A 14,884-nucleotide genomic window follows, 5' to 3' on the forward strand; every position below is an offset into this window, starting at 1 on the left:
TGTTTTCAATGTGGAAGAAAATCGTCACGTCAAAGCGAATATTTTCGTCTTTAAATGAAATGAACCAGGACGACCACGAGATGATATAGCGAATCAATTTAGTTTAATTCCTGGAAAAGCCAGATTGAAAATACAGTTGCAAATTGTGACAGTTAGCTCAATGTGTGGAAGGAAAATGCAAATAAAGACTCGAGGAAAAAGCGTTGGCGAGCATGTGAAGCTGTGTTCGAGTAGTTTAACCGCTTTCGAGCCGAGGAATATCAGTATGGAATACGTGAGGAAGGAGAATAGGCCTACTGTAGATTTCATCTGATTACTAATTATTAGTAAATAATTAATAATGTTATTTGCTTTACGTCCCACTAGCTACTTTTTAAGGTCTTCGGAGACGCCGAGGTGCCGGAATTTAGTCCCGCAGGAGTTCTTTTATGTGCCAGTAAATCTACCGACACGAGGCTGTCGTATTTGAGCACCTTCAAATACCACCGGACTGAGCCAGGATCGAACCTGCCAAGTTGGGGTTAGAAGGCCAGCGCCTTAACCGTCTGAGCCACTCAGCCCGGCAATTAGTATTAGTAAATAAAGTTATAAATACTTTGCCTTATTGCTCATCCAAGCAACCGGCCTTTTGGCCATAATCGTTAAAGCATCATGTCTATATGGTCTGATAGGATGCTTATCTGTCTCGAGTCTCCTTGGTCGAAAAAGTTTCACTATCAGGGACAGGGTAGGGGAGGTTGTGGTATTCAATTTCTAATCACTAGATTGCGAGCCAAAAGCCTGGATTACATTCCAAACCCCTCCACAGTGTGCATATGGAGAGAAGGCATGTGACACTGGTAAATGTGGTTTGTCCGTCGGATGGTGACGTTAAACCTTGAGCAGACACCTTTGTGGAGCTGTACCTTAATTAAGACCACGGCCGCTTCCTTCCCATTCCTAGACCTTTCCTGTCCCATCGTCGCCATAAGAGCTATCCGTGTCGGTGCGACGTAAAGCAACTAGCACCCTCTCCGTACTATCATATATCACATCATTCACTTCATCTCATTAACTCCTCTCAGGAGGTTGATGTCAGGAAGGGCATCCGGTCCTAGAAACTCACTAGGAAGTAGCGAGACAAGATAAGGTTCGGACAGTCAATGCTCATCTCCTTTAAGAACGTCATCGAATCCAACGACCAATTTTGTGGATTTTTCATCTGGTCAGCTTAAAGGGGTTCCATTGCAATGCACAAATAAAGATATTTATCGTAAGGCTTTTAGTGCCGGAAATGTTCGAGGATATGTTTGGCTCGCCTGAGCCGGGCCTTCCTGTTTGACGTCCATGAGCAACCTGCGTGTCTGGGTATGTATTAATATGTTAGGGGGAGGGTGAAACCCGGCGTCGGCACGTAGCTTACTCCTATGGAACAACACCAAGGGGTCTAATCAAGACTTAACGTGCCCATCAGACGAATGAATCACTATGAACAGTGTCATATAACCTGACTAAATGAGAGGAATACGGATAAAATGGTAGCGTATAATACAATCACATGCTGCCAGCTGAGAACTGTTGTAATGTTCTTCCTTGGACGACAACTTTCAACATGATCACCTTGAGAGCTAAAAGGATACTAGACTGCCTGTGCGTTAAATTACATCTGTTATGCCATACAATCGTGCGGTAACGAGACCATTACAGGACTGTGTTATCGGGTGCTAGTAGAATTTCAGCAAACGCATTTTTACGTAGACTTACGTTCCTTGAAAACGGGAACATGGAAAGATAAATGTTAGGGCGTTTTGAGTGTTTTGACAGAACGCGTAATGTTTAATGTTTCGATTTACATATAAAAGAGGAAGCTACCTGTTCCAAATGAAAATTCGAAAGTTATTTTTCATGAAATAGCGCATCAAATATGTGACGTCACACGCATACTCTGTTACAAGATGGCGCTGTGTTGACTCGCGCGCTCAGTTGGAGGTTAGCTGAAACAGCGAAAGTGATTTCATTCTAGGAAACCATCAGAACTCTGTGGCCATCACAATATTGGCAGCCTAGTGCCTTTTATTTATGCCGAAAACATGTCTTAGCACACAAAACATGGGTTCGCATACTACGAAAAACGTAAAATTAAGCAATTTTCACAATTGTGCCGAAAGTTCAAGGACTAAAGGACCCGCAAAGGTTACAAATTGTGAGTATTGCTTAGCTGAAACAAACTTTAAAAAAAAACAAATTTCGAAAGTCACTTCCGGCAGTTTCACAAAAAGAGCCTAAACTCGCTTGTTTCTTTACTTGTTCTCAAATCCCACCCAAATTAACTTATTTGCATAATTCTTTACGTAATGTGGACCCTCAGGCGTTTTTTTTCAATTTTTCTAAAATTGTCCGCACAAAACGTAGTTATATGGGCTTAAGTGCAACAATGCATTTTCTCATATTTGCACTCGTAGTGGTAGAAAAAGGAAAACTTCTTTTCTAATCGACCGTATAACGATCGTTAAGAACAGGATTGCAATTTTTATGAATAAATAAGGAATATATTCTCGTATTTTATTATATTTTCATCATCATCATCATCTGTTTACCCTCCACGTTCGGTTTTTCCCTCGGACTTAGCGAGGGATCCTACTTCTACCGCCTCAAGGGCAGTGTCCTGGAGCGTCAGACTCTTGGTCGTGGGATACAACTGGGGAGTATGACCAGTATCTCGCCCAGGCGGCCTCACCTGCTATGCTGAACAGGGGCCTTTGGAGGGATGGGAAGATTGGAAGGGATAGGCAAGGCAAGGAAGAGGGAAGGAAGCGGCCGTGGCCTTAAGTACCATCCCAGCATTCGCCTGGAGGAGAAGTGGGAAACCACGGAAAACCACTTCCAGGATGGCTGAGGTGGGAATCGAACCCACCTCTACTCAGTTGACCTCCCGAGGCTGAGTGGACCCCGTTCCAGCCCTCGTACCACTTTTCAAATTTCGTGGCAGAGCCGGGAATCGAACCCGGGCCTCCGGGTGTGGCAGCTAATCACGCTAACCACTACACCACAGAGGCGGACTTATTATATTTTACTTACCTAAAATTCGTAGCTCATATGCCTAGGATGTTTCCAACATTGAGTTGCTTGCCTATGGATGTTTTTAACGGAACGGGAGTACATCTTCAGCAACAGTATCCACATGATATTTCCAAACATCTTGCTGGAAAAAAGACTAGTTTCTACGAATACAGAGTGAAATAAAAACTGTGTTTCCTGAACATTGCATCCTCTAATGCCCTTACCTTGTTCTCGTGTTAATCTGCTTTGTACACTCAACTGAGAGACAATTGCGACCTCTCTCTTGTTTGCAGTCCGTATTAAGTTGAACCCACGATCTCCTAATCGCTTTACGCTTGCTAGAAAGTTCCTCGCGTTCCTCTATAATTATGTAAACCACAGAGCTCATTAAGAGCACGTGTGGAAGAGACTGCGTGCCTGCAATTAAGACACCACAGTCGTAAGTACTGTCGCTGCTATTAATCTACTCTCATACACTTGAAGTGATGCTTCTGTAACGCAGTCTCTCTCTCAATCCAAGTTGTCTTCCCTTAACATAAGCAATTTCATTCTCTGCGACTTCACATTTCTGACGTGAAGGCGACCTCTGTTATGTGCTACTACTTTATTAAAGAATCAATATGTTGACTCATCATCAAACTGTCTCGCTAATTAAGGAGAATCAGCTAAAGAACTTACTTAACATTTTAGCACATAATTGGTATTACACGTAATAAATTTCGTTATCGGTTCCGTACTGACTTGACTGTTGTTGTTTGAGTCATCAGTCCATAGACTGGTTTGATGCCGCTCTCCATGCCACCCTATCCTGTGCTAACCTTTTCATTTCTGCGTAACTATTGCATCCTACATCTGCTCTCATCTGCTTGTCATATTCATACCTTGGTCTACCCCTACCGTTCTTACCACCTACACTTCCTTCAAAAACCAACTGAACAAGTCCTGGGTGTCTTAAGATGTGTCCTATCATTTTATCTCTTCTTCTTGTCAAATTTAGCCAAATCGATCTTCTCTCACCAATTCGATTCACTATCTCTTCATTCGTGATTCGATCTATCCATCTCACCTTCAGCATTCTTCTGTAGCACCACATTTCAAAAGCTTCTATTCTCTTTCTTTCTGGGCTAGTTATCGTCCATGTTTCACTTCCATACAATGCCACGCTCCACACGAAAGTCTTCAAAAACATCTTTCTAATTCCTGTATCAATGTTTGAAATGAGTAAATTTCTTTTCTTAAGAAAGCTCTTCCTTGCTTGTGCTAGTCTGCATTTTATGTCCTCCTTACTTCTGCCATCGTTAGTTATTTTACTACCCAAGTAACAATATTCATCTACTTCCTTTAAGACTTCATTTCCTAATCTAATATTTCCTACATCACCTGCCTTCGTTCGACTGCACTCCATTACTTTTGTTTTGGACTTATTTATTTTCATCTTGTACTCCTTACCCAAGACTTCATCCATACCATTCAGCAACTTCTCGAGATCTCCTGCAGTCTCAGATAAAATAACAATATCATCGGCAAATCTCAAGGTTTTGATTTCCTCTCCTTGGACTGTGATTCCCTTTCCAAATTTATCTTTGATTTCCTATACTGCCTGTTCTATGTAAACATTGAAAAGGAGAGGGGACAAACTGCAGCCTTGCCTCACTCCTTTCTGGATTGCTGCTTCTTTTTCAAAGCCCTCGATTCTTATCACTGCAGACTGGTTTTTATACAGATTGTAGATAATTCTTCGTTCTCGGTATCTGATCCCTATCATCTTCAGAATCATAGATAAAAAATTACATAGATCCTAAAAACTCAACATTTCAAAACGTTTCAGATTTACATCCTGATTTTAGTAATCTTTGCCGGGCTGAGTGACGCAGACGGTTGAAGTGCTTACCTTCTGACTCCAGCTTGGCAGGTTCGATCCTGGCTCAGTCTGGTGCTATTTGAAGGTGCTCAGATACGTCAGCCTCCTATTGGTAGATTTACTGGCACGTATGAGAATTCCTGCGGGGACTAAATTCCGGCACGCCGGCGTCTCTGAAAACTGTGAATAAGTAGTTAGTGGGACGAAAATCCAATAACATTATTTATTAGCGAATTGGTACTTAGATCTTTCGTTCTTATTCTGTGTAAATTATCAGGTCTCCGTGATGTTAGCTATCAATTTGACAAGTTTACGTCTATTTATAGCTGTTCTAAAATTCCGTTGTGTTAATCGGACTCCAACCCAGTTCTTGAAATTCAGTCGCGATATTTAGCTTCCAAGGCGACCACTCATTTTACCGTGGAGTATGATTTACACCTCGGATTTTCAGGAAGTAGTAGGTTAGAATTAAGTCATTTGGTTATTAGGAAGTGTCGTTCCAACACTCTCTTTCATAATGTAGCGGGAGTAACATATATTCTAGGGATTTTAATTGCCTGAACCCCTAGTATTTATGCAAATCTCATAGCATAGCCGTTGTGCAGCCTGGAGTATATTTGTTTCTCGCTTACATTCTCTTCTGTCTCTAAGAGAGTTTCCATTGATACACTGCTCTTAAAAGCATTCCCTCGTAGCAGGACTTTATTGTTTGAAACCGTCTCAATCCTAGGATATTCAGAGCGTTCTTCTACATACCCACACATCAAATGACAATATCCAGCTAGTGATGCCAGACTTCAGTGTCCATATCTCTGCTCCATTTAATAGCACTGATCGCAGGGGGCATTTATCCATTCTAATGTGCAGCTTCATGCTGAGGTCGTCATTATAAAGGAGTGACCTCGTTCTCTGGAATATAGACCGGGCTATTTCATTGCAAGCATTTACTGTGTCTTCCATCAGCATTTGTGTTTATAGTAATTAATCTATGAACGTATTCACCTAATGCTGGTTGCTTTTAGAAGATTAGTGTACGAAGATGTAGATGTGCAGCTAAAATCCGCACACAGCTACACAAAATCTACAGTTCTAACCCTTCAAACAATGTTCTAGGGTTATCAGCTACAAATTATAGGTAAATATAATAAAGTATGAGGATATATTCTTCATTTATTCCTAAAAATTACAATCCTTTCCTTAATCATCGTTATCCGGCCGATTAGAGTAGCAGTTTTCCTCTTTCTGCCAATACGAGCACTCAAATGAATCAATGCAGAGTTCCACTTAAGCCCTTATAACTACGTTCGGTGCGGACATTTTGCAAACAATCAGAAAAGGCCTGAGGGTATTGAACCAAAAATACATTCCAGAAATAATTATGTAAATACGTTAATTTGGCTAGGATTTGAATAGGAAAGAAAATGGGCAAAGAAGCAAGCGATCTTAGGCTGTCTTTTTGGAAGTGCATTTAGGCCGGAAGTGATTTTCGAAATTTGTTTTTAATTTTGATAGAGCTAACCAAGGCTCACAATTTGAAAACTTTCCGGGCCCTTTAGCCCTTCAATTTTGGGCAGAATTGAGGAAATTGCTTAATTTTACGTTTTACGTAGTATGGAGATCCCTACTTTGTCTGTTAAGAAATGTTTTCAATATTCAAAGTCAGATCCGGAGAATGTGGTAGCCTCTCCTACAAAGAAAATTCAAATTAATGTTTGCGAAACCCCTGAACCGTTCTTACGTTGACAGTGCCGTTGTATTATACTCCTATATGTGACAGTCACTCAGTAATACATCTGTCGACTTAAGAAAGAACATCATGTCTTGAACATTACGTTATATATCGGTACATTAAATAAATCAGGAATTGGCAGAGTGAGAACACTTTAATAAATATGTTAATAGAATTAGATATAACATAATGACATACGGCAGAACAAAGGCTTTGTATTCTTGATCAAAATTGTTAGAAGGGATAAAATAATTACATCATGTCTTGAACATTACGTTATATATCGGTACATTAAATAAATCAGGAATTGGCAGAGTGATAACACTTTAATAAATATGTTAATAGAATTAGATATAACATAATGACATACGGCAGAACAAAGGCTTTGTATTCTTGATCAAAATTGTTAGAAGGGATAAAATAATTACGAATATCTCAGTAGCTTTAATGTACTTAAATACTCCTTTAATGTCTAGTTCCATGACTAAACGGTTGGCATGATTTTCTTTGATCGAAGGGCACCGGGTTCTTTTCCCGGGCAGGTCGGGGATTTTAACGTTCTTTACTTAATTCCTATGGCTCGGGGGCTGGGTGTTTGTGTCGTGTTCATCATTAGAATTCATCTTATATAGGGTCGCATTTTTGCATATGCGCAGGGCGGTTATACGATGTCAACTCGATACCAGGCCTTGCCAGAGACAACACGTCACAGTGCTTTAATTAAAGCACGAAGGCCAGGATTAGTGAACTCTTGTGGAAAATTCAAACATATTTTGTTTGAAAATACATATTATTTGAGAATTTTTTTCTCATGGTTCCAATGATCAATCCGATATATTAATACCAAAAATTTTCAACCAGTCGAAGAGCTGGACGGCGTTATCACTTTTGTATTCTTGCACCTACGACCTGAATTCATCAGCAACATCTCCGTAGCTTCTTTGCTCCAATATCGTGCTACAGTAGTCTCCAGGAAAACAAGCCGACAGTCTTGCACTCTGTGATCAGATTTATCAGACTGTATTCGTCATTTCTGACATGATTTACCGCCGCGATTAATCTCCTCTTTGTTAGAACGTTTTTTAAATGGGCGTGATATCTCTGTCATTGGTCCCAAGATACCCTACCTTTACTTTTATACAGTAACAAGTTGGAATGCAAACATTATTATGAACAAATGTCGTCGAGAATCGTTGAGTAGGCGATCTACTTACGTCTTACCCCTAACGCTTATGCAAATCATACTGCAGATCAACTTTACATGTTGCTTTAGGTCGCATCGACACAAATAGGGATTATGGCCACTATGGGATAGGAATGGGCTAGGAGTGCGAAAATATAAAGCCCCAGCCAGCATTTGCCGTTGTGAACATGGGAAACCACGGAAAACCCTCTTCAGTGTTGCCTTCAGCGAGGGTCGAATTCAGGCTCACAGCCTAATCGCACGCCAGTTCGCCCGGTGGAGGTAAATATCGTAGGGTCTTCAATACAGAATGTTTACATTATCACGTACAAATGTATACTGATTTGATATTAGTCCTCTGAAGTAGCGCTCAAGAAATGTGATGCCAATCTCAAAGACCTGACGAATGGCCCGCATCATGTGTTCGAGGAATGGCATTAAATGCTATAAGAAATGCATTCAAGTATATGGAGCCTAATTTGAAGCATATCATGTAAACTTTGAAGCAGAGTGATAAACATGTATGAAAGGAATAAGCCTGTCTTTCATTATCAGCTGTCCTAATAATAATAATAATAATAATAATAATAATAATAATAATAATAATAATAATAATAATAATAATAATAATAATAATAATAATAATAATAATAATAATAATAATAATTGTACCGGGCGGTACACCTCCACGCCGCTAATTCAAATATTGCGCCAGTTGAAATCCCTCTACAGGAGGAAGCCTGAACGTTAACAATCTGTATGAAATCAAAAGTTTCTCGGAAGATGTCTCTACTGTAAATTTTGAAGTGTTCTGAACTATGTCTGTTTCGATTTGTATTTGTTTGCTCTGTAGTAAGAAGTGTGAACATTCTCTTCTAGATGGCACTACTTAAGAACTACAATTGTGCACCCTAGTGCGAAGTGAAGGAACTTTTTTTGAAGAAATTTGGTATTCATAAGTTTGTTCTTTGTTAAATTTCTTTCATTCATTTTTTGGGTTGGCAGTATAACCCTTCTCTTTCCGCCAGTTTTGAATTTGACCAATGAGTAATTTCTGTAATTAATTTTCCACCAATCCTAGATGTCTTCTTCAGTTTTGACTTGTAATCTTTAGCCGACCAATAAAAATTTATGGGCGGGTTGTTAACATTCATGAAAGGTCTCGAATGTTCCACGAGGGTATATAAACTGCTGATTTTCTTGTCTCGGGGCCACTTCAGTGACATCTTTCGCAGTGTGTGAACATATATAGCGGGGGGCGGGAAGTGCGTCTTTCTTCGGGCAGCAGTTCATCCACAAGGTAATGGCCGTGTAATAACTTTATTTCTTGCTAGCTCAGCAGTTTAACCCTCGGGGCAGGTTCAAAACTTTCCTCACGTAACCTATCTTTAAAATGTAATAGACATTTGGTAAAATTTCGTCTCTTTAACTACAAATTGGGATAGAGAGTGCCTAACCCTCTCGAACTCCCACTAATATTATTTTGAGGTGACTACGTTTTCATAACCGTTTTTCTTCTCTTCGTAATGTAATAATATTTCCTTTTCGTGTCACCTCCATAATATGGGATTAGCCCCTGTATAACTGGCCGAGTGCCACCTAGGTTTTAAGAAGTTTCATGTAGGAGTGCAAGCTACGCCTCCAGTCCATTTGTTTTTTGGGCCATTTAATTAACCCAGTGTTTGCTTTCTTCATGTGAAGGCCCTGTAGGTTGGGTACAAGATACCCCTGTTTCACGGTATGTGCGTCTTAAGGGCAGTTAGGAATAAAGGTTGTTGTAGCCTTTGACAGGCTGGTAAAATTGAGAGCGGGTCTGCTCTTTTCATCTTAACATTGTAATTAGGAGCAAGAGCTCCTTGTACTTAGGGGTTTTCTGCACTGTAACTACAGTATTCTGATGGTGAGCTGTGAGCTCAGAAATTAATCTTGGGGCTCTGTAAATTCTTAAAATGTTTTTTTCTTTTTTTTTTTTTTTGGTACTTGCTTTACGTCGCACCGACACAGATAGGTCTTATGGCGACGATGGGATAGTAATGGCCTAGGAAGTGGAAGCAAGCGGCCGTGGCCTTAATTAAGGTACAGCCCCGGCATTTGCCTGGTGTGAAAATGGGAAACCACGGAAAACCATCTTCAGGGCTGCCGACAGTGGGGCTCGAACCCACTATCTCCCGATTACTGGATACTGGCCGCACTTAAGCGACTGCAGCTATCGAGCTCGGTCTTAAATTGTTAACCTGCTACTTGGTACCTGTTACATTTTATTATTTGTTGTCATTTTTTGATTTTGAAAAGAAAATATAACCTTTGTTAATGTTTTAAATTAACTTTAATTTCGAAAGTTGAGACCTATTCCCGCCCGCACCTTCTTTCACCTCTAATTACCACGGATAACTCCGTAACAACAACAACAATAATAATAATAATAATAATAATAATAATAATAATAATAATAATAATAATAATAATAATAATAATAATAATAATAATAATACGAACATAATCGAGAACATTGTCCACATCGCACATGACGACCTAGTGTTGACCCTGTAACAGAAACACGCCCATTCGAATAAAATTTCCGTATACATAACGATCTCCACTAGGGTCGCAGCGATATTACAGGCAATACGATACTGAATCTTTAATGGCGATTTCCAAGTTAGGTGGAATAGTGTTGGCCGCCACTGTTAACTTTGATGAACATAACACGAAGAAGTCTGAACTTATGGGACAGTCTGTGGTGTCATGCTGGGTTATCCTTGCGACAAGGATCTACACTATCTTCGTCTGAGAATGACATCTCTCCTTCACGCCCACATCGCACCATCCCTCTGGAGGAAACATGCACTTAGAAAGTAAGACATAGGATATTTTCATTCTAAATATAGTCTGCCACCTAAGCGCCTGTTCAGTGCACCAGAATTGTGCAAGTGTTATCAAGAATTTTTATCAGGAACTGCTTTGAATAAGCTCTTGTATGCTATTGTATCTGAGATAAATTGGACTGAAAACCCAATTCATACACTCATGTTCATAAAAAACAGAACACCTTGAAAGACTAGAGATAGGAAGTTCATATTCACAGAATATGTTCATTAGTATGTTCTGCAGAAAAAATTAGCATTTCAGTCACCTAGGTTCAGCAGGTGTCCTGTTGACCAGTAGGCATTGGGTCATCCATGGGCACGGATATGGAAATCTCGTTACATGCGTGATGGCGTCGAAGCGTATAAGGCGCGAATCGCGTCCTGGGGTATAGCCATCCATGCTGCATTCACCTGGTTCCACAGTTCATCTTTGGTGGTTGGCATTGGGTCACAGCGCCGCACCCGTCGTTTCACCATATCCCACACATTTTCGATTAGCGACAAGTTCGATGATCGGGTGGGCCAGCGCAACAGTCTGACATCCTGTGACAACAAGAAGGCGTGTGTTCGTGTAGCAACATGTGGTTGCGCATTGTCCTGCTGAAATATGGCGTCGGGGGTGTCGTGCAGACAGTTCTTGGCTACGAGTCGCAGGATGTCATTCACGTTGTTCAAAGTAGTCACAGTACCCTGTACATGTACAAACTGTGATTTGTGCTTGTTCCCAATAGCACCCTACGCCATAACGCCAGTCTGCGGCGAACCAAAATGCGGCCATCATTTTACAAACCTGGATTTGTCCGGAAACAGTTTCTGCTGCCATTCCTGTCCCAAGTGACGTTGTTCCATACACCATTGTAGTCTAGCTTGTTTATGCACAGTAGTCAAAGGTAGACGGAGAAGTGTATGACGCGCCAGTAACGGTTACGATGTGTTACACTGTTCCACTGTTTCGCCAAAGCCCAGGAGGACTGCAATGCATTCGGATGTGGTGTCAATCTTGACGCGGGGTGGTCTGGGTGGTGGAGCCAGACCCATTTCGTCGTCTTCTACGGTCTTCTGTGAACTGTTCTGCACAAACCCGTTGCACTGCAGACACACTTCGTCCAACTCGAACAGCAATTTTCCGGATCGATGCATCACGTTCTCTCATGCCTCATTCAAACTCACTCGTTTGACGGTACGGTTCTCACATATCTCTGCGATGCATCCTGCACGTCTGCTCAAGTCATTCTGATCCATCATCTTCGGTTTATAGCGACAACGAGGCCCGCAGATACATTTCACCATTCGGTGGTGGAGCGCCGAGATATCGATGTGGACCTTGAACCTGAGGGTCGACATGGTTCAAATGCTAATAATTTCTTCAGAACATACTAATGCACACGTTCTGTGAATATGAACTTTCTATCTCTAGTCTTTCAGGGTGTTCTGGTTTTATGAACATTAGTATATATTTGTTTTATCTTGCTAATTATATAGTGATATGAGAGCACGAATTTGTTAATTCGTTACATATATTGACTGTTTGTTTATTTATTCATCTATTGTGCAATTGTAGCATTGTTGTTGAGGATTGTAGAAAATGAGACAGAAAATGTACGTGAAGGAAATACGTTTTTCAATCTTAATGTACCTATTACAATTTCTGGGGTGATTTTGTCATGTCATCTTGCCTTGACGCTCTTCCACTTCCTGTTTCCCACCAAAACAATACCTTTCGTACGTTTGCGGATATTAGGGACCACAATAAGTAACTGTTACACATTCTTAGAAGCCTCATTTGAAGCTTAGTATCGTAGCATTCTCCCTCTGGCAGCCTGTTTCCTTTTCGCTATCCACCTCCTGTTCTACTTCATGAATGCCCTTGAAGTTATTTACTACTACTTTTCACAACCTTATGCGCTACTATGGAGCGCGACTGAACTTATTTAGCTGGTTTTTTTCTCTTCCCAGAATGTCTTCAACCTCTCGCTGTGTATTTTCTCCCGCTTTTCCGTTCTGGTTCTCACCTTGGATTATCAACAAAATTATGTTTGTTCACCAACGTTACGTATAATTCCACCTGTTATGCTGATTTCTTGAAGGTCTTTCTCAATTTCGATTATCCAGTTGTTCTTGACATTTAGTGAGGAGGCATAATTAGATATCATTTTATTAAGTCTTTTATTGTCCATTTTTCTATGATATTTTTCTAATAGTATCTGATATTTCCTCAGAATGCTGGTATAATTCAGGAGACCTCCTATTCATTAACCACATTCTATGGATATTCGGCCAAAGATTTTTCTCAGCATTTTACTTTCTTGTTTATCAAAACAATGATAAAGGTTTCTGATGCGTATAGTGTTATATTTTTTTTACACCTGTTCATTGTGATTCTATAGGATTTTTATAATTGAGATATTCTCTCTCTGTTTGCTACACGATTTTGCCCGGGTGATTGGATGATTTCCCCTAAGTAGTTTAAATTACATATCTGAGGGGATTTTCCAAACTGAGTTACCGCAGGTTGCTTGTCTGAGTATCGAATAGGTTATTATTATTATTATTATTATTATTATTTGTTCTTCGAGTTGGACCTCTATGGACTGCGTGCTAACAACGAATCTCATTTTATGTGTCTGTGTCTTGTTCGTCTACCGGCTTTGACATCCTGCCAGTATCTCTTGCGTCCATCTATGAGCACTTTCTTCCGCTCCTCTGGTAAAGGGCCCCTCACCCTTCTGGGTTCTGTCTCTACTATAAAACCGTTGATAGCTTTTCACCATCCTTTTGAAAATATCCCTGTATTTAGTGTTATTCTCTGTAATTCCCACTTCTCTCAGATCTTTCTCACACTTTTGGAATCATCTCAGCTTAGACGCATTTGCTTTTAGAAAATTCAAGATTTTCTTTGTGAGCTGGTCATTATTCATACGGAAGATGTGTCTATAAAATAGCAATATTATCTTTCAAATTGTTGCTTCTATTATTATTATTATTAGAGCCCGGATGTTAAGGCTGTAATAGGTTATAATGTAAACTTACTAAAGAAAGTAACAAATATACACTTCCCGGACAACACTTCTGTAATGAGATTTGCATAAACTTTTGGGTCCCGGCTTGTTATAACCCCTAAATGTTATGCTATTCTCACTACACTACGGAGGAGTGGGTGGTTTGCATTCTAAACTATTACTGCCAAAACATCCGGACTGTAACCACTTTACAGTGAACCTGAAATTAAAGATTTATTTCCGGTAAGACGAGAATCGAACGGATGGACAGAGAAGTGGATGTCAGGATGGAATAGCAAGAACGGTGCCTCTTTCTATTTCATAACCTAACTTGCTGTGCACCGTATGACTCCTTGTTCAAACATTAAAAATGAAGGTAGAGAATCCCAGGGCTTAGCCCTGTTGTCTTGCTGCTTACAATGGGATGAAACCCACGCCTCCTTGTTGTCGTCTGCTTGTCGGACCGTGGGTTGGACATATAAATAAAGATATGGAACAACGAGCGCCTGTTCTGTTTAGGGAGGGGAGATAACAAATGATTACTATTTTACAGTTTTCATGGTTAGTGATACATTACCCATTCATGTGAGGACGCGAGCGACCAGTCACCCGTGGAATAGCTGTGTCCAACCGGATGGTAGACATTGACCCTTGAACTACAAAATGTAGAATACCGCTTGTGGAGAAAAACTTACTAGAACACGGTGTCTGCAAATATATTAATCCTCCACGAGTTCAAGTGCGCTGAGAGGATATCTCCAGCATAGTACCCTAAGTGAATCACTAGCAAGGTGTCCACCGCCGTATCCCAAGATAACGGGTTTAAACCCGACGGAAGTAATGGTATTTTTAAAATGAGTAAAATCTCAGTTTAGCTCTCCATGGTATATGTAAAATATCACTGTTGAGACAATTGGCGTGCGGAAAAGAGAATTAATTAATTCTCAAGAGTAGTTCACCCGATAGATTTCCAATTTTTCTGCCACCTAGTAGAGTGAAATGCCTGTTTTATTTTATTTCTTATTCCGTTTACCGTCCAGGATTGGTTTCTCCCTCAGACACTGTGCGGGATCCCACCTCTACCGCCTCATGGTCAGTGTCCCTGGAGCGTGAGACTTTGGGTCGGGAGGAGGACCAGAACTTCGCCAGGTAGCCTCACCTGCTATGCTGAACAGGGGCCTTGTAGGGGGATGGGAATTTTGGAAG

The sequence above is a fragment of the Anabrus simplex genome, chromosome 12 (genome assembly GCF_040414725.1).
Source record: "Anabrus simplex isolate iqAnaSimp1 chromosome 12, ASM4041472v1, whole genome shotgun sequence".
In the NCBI taxonomy this organism is placed as follows: domain Eukaryota; kingdom Metazoa; phylum Arthropoda; class Insecta; order Orthoptera; family Tettigoniidae; genus Anabrus; species Anabrus simplex.